At 48.4% G+C, this 7,911-nt stretch overlaps 1 protein-coding gene across 2 annotated transcripts in view; it reads left to right on the top strand.

Annotated features, from left to right (window-relative positions):
• Positions 1-6: 6 nt before the first annotated feature.
• C1QTNF2 (C1q and tumor necrosis factor related protein 2) overlaps positions 7-7,911 on the top strand; it is a 12,920-nt gene continuing 5,015 nt past the window's right edge. The window contains exon 1 of one of the 2 annotated variants that reach the window (XM_005870563.2): positions 7-22. The gene's annotated coding sequence lies outside the window, so the exon portion shown is untranslated. Of the gene's footprint in view, positions 23-6,463; positions 6,486-7,911 lie in introns of those variants that run through there. The other variant, XM_005870561.2, reaches the window with a different exon arrangement.

The following is a 7,911-nucleotide window of genomic DNA, read 5'->3' as shown; positions in this document are numbered from 1 at the left end:
CTGGACGCCCGGGGCAGCGAGGGTGAGTGTCCGCCGGCTGTCCACTGTCCGGGGAGAGTGCGGGCGGGGAGAAGAGGGGAGGATACGCGGTGTGGGGCGCGGGGCGGGGCGGGGTAGGAGTCGGTAGGAGTGGGAGGACTGCGAACGCCCCTTCTTTGCAGGCCGGGCAGCCCACAGAGTCCTACCCCTTGACCTCCACCTTCTGGAGTATATTTCATATGAATTAACATTTACTGGGCGCTTACTGTGTGCTCGTGGTTTACCTGTTGATAGTTTTATAATTCTACCACTTATTGAGCGCCTATTTCGTGCCAGGCCCTGCCTGCCCTCTGCGCACGCTGTTTCATTTCCATGACAACAGCTTATCTGCCTCTGCGAGAGAGGAACCAGGCTCAGAGATGTTAATGACTTGCTCAGGGCTGAACACCTGGTAACCGGTGGCAAAGGGATTTGAACCCTGATGAGTCTGAGTCCAATATCGGAGCTAACAATCGTAGCTGACATTTATTGAGCGCATTATCTCATTTACTCTTTACAACATTTAATTAAATATACATTATACAGACCCACAAACTAAGCTCAAAAGGTACTGAACGGCAAGCTGAGATTTGCACCCAGTTCTTCACAACTCTTGTCACTCTCCCTCCTCCCCCAAACTGTGTTCTTCTTTCTCCGTCCCCACCGCCACTGCCCCATGCCAGGACTGGATGGCAGCTGAATGTTGCATGGTCCCGGTGGTCTCCCAGCCCAGGCCTCTCCCCTAACACCGTGGGTGCTTTGCACAACCTCAGTGTGGTCCTCCTCTATTTTCTTACAACAAAACTCCTGCCTAGAGCCTTCAAGAGTCCCCTCCTTAGACTGGCCATCTCCCGGGGACGTTCCCATCCCTGCCACACTAAACCAGTAGCAATAGCGTCAACAGTGTCCTCTATATGTCAACCCAAGGCTGGTCTCAGCACTGTTTGAAGTCTGTCCTCTCCCATTCTCCCTTTCTACACCCCCCACAGTTCTCCTCTGACTTACCCTGTTATCTGGCAATTATATATCCATCATGCCCACTTTCAGCTGCCTACCGTCAGAGCATCCACACTTTCAGAACTTCACTCCTGCCCTGCCTTCTTACCCCTCAAGTGCACCACACTCTGTTTCTTCCCAGAGTCTGACTTCCCTCCAGCCCCTAGCAGGGACACCAGTCTTGCCCGCCTTCTAATCCTTCAACGTTAGGATTACCTTTTGTTTTAAATGGCATAAAACTAACAATGTCCATCGTAACAAATTCAGACACTTCAAAAAGGTAGAAAGTGAAAAGTAAAAGCCCATATACCTCCTGATTCTGAAACGTAACCCCTTTAACAAGATGGTATGTCGTTTGGAAATTTCATATATCTATATATTTGAGTGTCTATCTTTTTTTAACTCAAAGATAAGCATTCCATGCTGCAACTTGCCCTTTTCACTCTCTGTATCTTGGTCATCTTTCCATATGTGCCGATACAGACTCACTTTGTTTTTATAACATTGTCTTAGTGTGTCATTGTACCAAGGAATCGAGATTTGGTTCACAAGTCTGGGGTCATCTTTGAAGCTATTCTCCCTCCATTCAGCAAATATCCCCAAGAAGTTACTTCTTTCTCTGCAAATCCCTCCATTCCTCCCTATCTTGCTGTTCTTGCTCTCATCTGTCTGCTGAGTGGACACAGACGACTGGACCTTCTTCTCCACCGTCCCAGTCTCTGGTGATCCCGAATGGTCACCGCGGGGTGATGGAGTGCATACACTCACAGCTTCCCGCACGCCCTCCTCACGAAGGCCTGCCAGCTGGCTTTGCCTCTGTGAGAGGAGCTCCTGCAGAAATTTGATTTCTGTTCATCAAGTTCTAGTCTACGTGGACTTTGGAAAGGAATTCTATGCTGAAGCTTTTCTCAAAGAAACAATTCTCCTTGAGATTTGTGCATTGTGCATTTCTGTAGATGGCTTAATTAGACAGCTGCCCTGGCAAGGTTTATGCACATGGGTTCTGTGCCCTGGGCCCGAGTCAACAGGCCTGGCTTCCATCCAGTTTTGACCTGGGAAAAATGATTTCTTTCTTTTTTTTTAGCCTTTTTTTTTTCTTTTGCCATATGGGGATAATAGTATCAGCCTCTTAGAGCTGTGGGAGGTTAAAGGAGAAAATGAACGTCAAAGCTTTGAAATAAGAACACACAACATACATGGAGAATTCTCTTTCCCTCTAGATCAGGGGTTGCAAACTCATACCAACTGGGGCTGCGCATTCTAACCTCCTGTCGTATCTCTCCTTGTTCTCACACATTATTATTATATGGAATAACACGACTGTCACTGAGTACTTCCTGTGGGCTGGTTATTGCTGTATTATCTCATTTAATATTCATAATTACTCTATAAGGGAGGCACAGGCCATCAAATTACTCAGGGAGACATTCCTAAAGACCTTATATTATTCAAACTCGTATAATTCAAAACTCACCTGCCGAAAGAAGGATGGCAGTATTTCCGTTTGCCGATTAGTATAGGGCTATCCTGTGGCTATAGCATGAACACAGTTTACAATTTACAACTCCTGCTGCCTTGCAAGGTCCTTGACAAACTTTCACACATAAATTGAAACCATAAATATGTTTCTATCATGCAATTTCAAAATAAAACGATTCAAATATGACCATGCAGTACTGTTTTCTCCCATTTTACAGGCAAGGAAACTGAGGCTCAGAGATAGCAGAGGTCAAATAGCTAGAATATGATCCCTAACCTCTTAACCACCAGACCAGCTCTGTGATTCTTGAAGGCCAGATCTTTAGAGTTATTTCGAATGTCTGTCAGGGCCTGACCAGAAGTGACTGCGTGGAGACCAGCAAGCACAGGGAAGTAAAAAAAAACCTAGCCTGTCCCACCTCCCCTCCCCCCGCCGCTGCCCCCCAACCCTTCAGAGTTCAGACTTTGTTCCTCTCCCTCAGTTTCCAGATCACAGTTCCTCATGTTGTGGTGACCCCCAATTTCATTGTTACAAATTGAACATAATTAAAGCATAGTGATTAATCACAAAAACAATATGTAATTATATATGTGTTTTCCGATGGTCTTAGGCGAGCCCTGGGAAAGGGTCGTTCGACCCCCAAAGGGGTCATGACCCACAGGTAGAGAACCGCTGCTCTATGCCATTCCAAGGAACCGCCTAGCCCCATTTCCTTTCCTGTCTTCAGTGTAGTCCTGGCTGCCCTTTGAGAGAGAACCTGCTACAAAGAGAAAAGAGGAGCAAGGCTTACTCCCTCTCCTGCCTAGAGCCTGGTCATGCAGGTATGCCAGGCTGGATCCTCATTAGAACCAGACCCTGTGCCCTATAAGAGCAGCAAGCGCATCTTTTCATTCCAGTGTCTGGCCTCAAAGGCAATAAAAATAGATGACACCATTGATTGGGCATCCTCGCCAAGCCATGGTGCCAAGCACCAGCACACATGATGTCTCACTGGCCTTCTGTCACTTGAAGAGCTAAGCACTAACCCATTGAGTCACCTGTCTTTATTAATCACCTGTATTATGGATCATGGTCACACCAGGTGGCTCATAGGTGTCTGGGGCCAAGGCAGGGACCCCCACAACTTTCCTCAGCATGGAATGGCTGGGCAGGAGCAAAGGCCAACCCTCACTAGGATGCTCTTTTGGTAGCAACCGACAGAAACACTATTCAAACCAGCTTAAGTGAAAATGGAGAATTTATTCTAAGACTTCAGGGGCCTCCACCTGAAATGCCATAGGACTCATGGAAGGAGGTCAGGACTGTTTTTCATTAATTCAACTACAGTTGGTGACAATTAGAATTTTAAACAAGGTCTGAATTTTTGTATCAGGTTTTACTTCCAACATCCATTATCTGCTGTATTTTCAGAAGGACAAGAAATAATGAAATAAGAATAGGTGATGCTTTTATACCTCTTACCATATGCCAAACCTTATTCTAGGAGCATTATAGCCTCATAACAACCTTCTAAGGTAGCTACTGCTACTGTCATCCCCATTTTGGAGAGGACTAGGCTGAGGGAAAGAGGATAAGTCACTTGTAAAAAGGCCCCACAGCTAGTTCGTGGGATTTCAACCCAAGCAGCTATGCTTAGAGCTGAGGCAGTAGCTGCCACATGGCTGTTGGGCACTTGAAATGTGGCCGGTCTGGCCCTAGCCAGTGTGGCTCATTGGATAGAGCTTCTGCCTACAGACTAAAGGGTCCTGGGTTCTAGTCCGGTCAAGGGCACATACCTCAGTTGCAAGCTCAATCCCTGGTCTGGATGCATGTGGGAGGCAAACAATTGATGTGTTTCTCTCACATTAGCATTTCTCTCTCCCTCTGTCTCTCCCTCTCCCTTCTACTCTCTCTGAAAATCAATGGAAAAAATATCCTTGGGTGAGGATTAACAAAAAAATTTAAAAATAATAATAAAAAAGTAATGTGGCCAGTCTGAATTAAGATGTGCTGCAGGTGTAAAATACACACCAGGTTTCTAAGACTGAGTGCCAATTAAAGAATGTGAAATACCTCATTAATAATTTTTACATTGATCACATGTTGAAATGATGATGTTTGAGATATATTAGTCTAACCAACATATATTATTAAAATTAATTTCACCTGCTTTTAAAAAACCTTTTTAATGTGCCAATAAGGTCGTTTAAAATGACATGTGACCTCATGTCATATGCCTGTTGGACAGCACTGTTCAAACACGGTCCCCAGCCCTCTGGTCTGCCACTTGGAGAAGCTGGACACAGGGCTCTGAACCGCCTCGGGCCTCCTTCCCGCAGCTCACATCTGGCCCATCGGCTTCCTTCTTCTCGCTCACTGCAGTGCTGGGCAGGTGCAAAGCTTGATGGCTTTGGCCTCAGCCACCCGAAGCCTGACTCTGGGCCTCACTGCACAGGGCACAGGGCACAGGGCCCAAAGGGGTGAGCTCCATGAGCCTGACTCTGGGCCTCACTGCACAGGGCACAGGGCCCAAAGGGGTGAGCTCCACGTCCTCTGCATCACATGCCACGTTGGCTGGTTTCTAAGGATTTGGGGTGATAATACAGTGGCCACCAGACTGACTGCTGGCGTGCTCTCGGAAGTGCCACTGAGACAAACCCCACAAGATCTTGGCTCCTGAGAACTCACTAGGTCATGGTTTGGCCTTGGACCTCTTGTCTAGACTGAGCCAGAAATAGGGGTGGAAAGAGAGAAAACAAATATTTTTCTGGGGCCTTTTGACAAGTGGATCCCATGACTTCTAATGGTCTGTATTTTGACTCTGGATGCTGGAGTGTTTCCAAGCAGGGATGTGGGGACCCAGGAAAGGGGGCGTGGGTGAGTGCTGTGTGAGCCGCTGCAGCAGCCCCTCTCTCCTCCAGGCGGAAAAAAATATCCTTGGGTGAGGGTCTCAGCTCTTCAAGTGAAGCTAGACAGGGCTGTTTCCAATTTGCTTCCTGGAATTCAGGGAGGGCATGGGGTGTTTGTCATTATAGAATTTGCACTCCCATTAAAGCCAATTTTTGGAGCATTTCATCTGCAAGCAGGCCCCACCCCATTCCAACCACCAGCCCTTCCTTGCCCAGTTGGGTCAGATTCAGGTATCCTCTCCTCATCAGAACTAGGCCTCCCTGTGAAATATTCCGGGGGCCCCTACTGTGAGGTCAGGGCTGTGTGCTGTTAGTTCAGCTGCAGTTGGCGGCAATTGCAATTTTAAACAAGGCTCTAACTTTTGTATCACGTTTTGCTTTCAACATCCATTATCTTGTTGGATTCTCAGAACAGCCCTGTAAGGCAGACCGGATAAGTGTTATTACCTCCACTTTGTAGGTGAGGAGATGAAGCCCAGATAAGAGGAAATGACTTTTCTACAGTCACATGACCAGTGAGTTACGGAGCTAGGATACGGACCCAGTCTTCCCAATCCAAGTCCAGTCATCTCCCTGGGCTTCCCTCAGTAGCCAAGTGTGGCTTTGTTATCAGAATGTTTACTGAAACCTTTGGATCCTGTTGCTCTTTTATGTGAGTGACCATTTCATTCAAGGCTGGAACCACTATGAGTTGAGCACTTACTGCGTTCGGGGCAGGCACTGTGCTAGACTCTGGTGACATCACACAGAGCAAGACGGGCAGGGCCTCTGCTTTCTGGACCTTCCTCTCCAGGGGAAAGACACAGGCAGTTAGCAAGTCAAGAAGCAAAGAAATCTATAACCACACTGGAGCCACGTGCTTTGAAAGGACAACCAGGGTGGTCTGAGCAAATCAGCAGGGCAAGACTCTCCGAGGAGAGGTTATTAGACCTGAGGCTTGAAGGATGAGGCAGGCAGCTCTCTGAGGGCTTTGCACAGAGGAGATTAGCAACAGGGGGCATTTTAGGCAGAGTTCTCTCCAACTGCTGAGCATTTACTGCATCACACACCGAGCAAGAAGCTTTGGGGGCATTGTCTCATTATTCCTACTCCAACTCCACGAGGTAGGTATAATTTCTATTGGACAGTTGAGGACACTTAGTGGCTGGTTTCTCATGGGCTGGTTTCTACCTACCCATGTGTCACAGCCTGATAACCAACAGGTAAATTATATTTGTGCATAATTTACCTCCTCTGATCTGCAAGGTGAGATTATTCAGAACTCAGGCCTGGCAGCCTTGCTCAAGGCCCAGACAAGGGTCCCCAGAGTTTCTACTGGCAGACCATGCTCCAGTAGAGTCAGCGAAAGACAGACATCCTTCTCACGTCACAGCCTGGGTGGAGGGCCCTTGGGAAGGAACATGGAGGGGGAGGGAGGAAGGGGGGTAGGGTGTCCTGAGGGTAGAACAGCCTGGGTGGAGGGCCCTTGGGAAGGAACATGGAGTGGGGGGGGGGCGGAGAAAGGGGGTGTAGGGTGCCCTGAGGGTAGGGGAAGTGGGAGAAGGAGGAAGGCTGCTTCCCTGACAGTTCAGGCTGGGGCCCTTCGTGCCTAACATTTTCCCAGAACTTGTGTATTTATGAATCATTAGCTACTTAACGGAGAGATGAGTTAAGGGACCAGGCAAATTACAACCAGACTGAAGAACTGCATCCAAGCTTAGCACCTCATGATTCTGTGTTTGGGGTTTGACCGTGGAACATTTTTTCCCTGCAGCAGGAAGGCTGTCATGCAGCCTCCCCTACTCAACTCACACCAGAAAGGACCTTTAGGAACTGAGATAATTTTTAAAAGATGAGGAAGGACCAATACTTTTCTGTCATCAGTTGAATGGATATTTATGGAGCACCTGCTATATGTAAAATATGTGCACACCCCTGCCTGGAGTCGGGGTGGGGGCCCTGTGCTGTGGGAGGTCAAAAGGAAGAAGGGGTTAGATCTGGTTTGGGTTAGAAAAAACACACACAAAACGGGAAGGGAGGGAACTTATTTAAATCCGAGAGTCTGGGTGCCCTTTTTGATTTAGGCCACTGCCTTGTTTTCCCTTGGCTGTGGATGTTCTCAAATACTCACTAATCAAGCAAGTATTTCTTGAACACCCACTGTGTGCAAGACAGTTGGAAGCCCCGGGATAGAGCAGGTTAGCTGCGGTCCCCGCTCCCAAGGGGCTTCCGTTTTCATGGGAGGCACATGGGAGAGGCAACAGGCCCGGTAAGCAGGTGAACAGGCACATACAGCCAATAGGGGTGAGCTTGCAGGGCTGAAAAGACACCAGCAGGGAGCCGGGGTCCAAAGGGAGAGCTGTCCGCAGGCCTTGGAAGAAGAGCTATTTAAGCGGAAACAGGGGATAAAGAGCCGGCATGCCAAAGGGTGGGGCCCAGGGTTTCGCAAAGAGGAGCAGGATGGAGCTTGGCCGGATGGAGAAGGGGTGTCTGGAGGAGCGGTGAGAGGTGGGGAGGAGCTGGGGTTGGGGGGGGGGGGGGAGGTTGGGG

This window comes from Myotis brandtii, unplaced genomic scaffold (genome assembly GCF_000412655.1).
Source record: "Myotis brandtii unplaced genomic scaffold, ASM41265v1 scaffold32, whole genome shotgun sequence".
Taxonomy (NCBI): domain Eukaryota; kingdom Metazoa; phylum Chordata; class Mammalia; order Chiroptera; family Vespertilionidae; genus Myotis; species Myotis brandtii.
The sequence above is the reverse complement of the archived record's forward strand: the minus strand, read 5'-3'. Positions and strand labels throughout refer to the sequence as shown.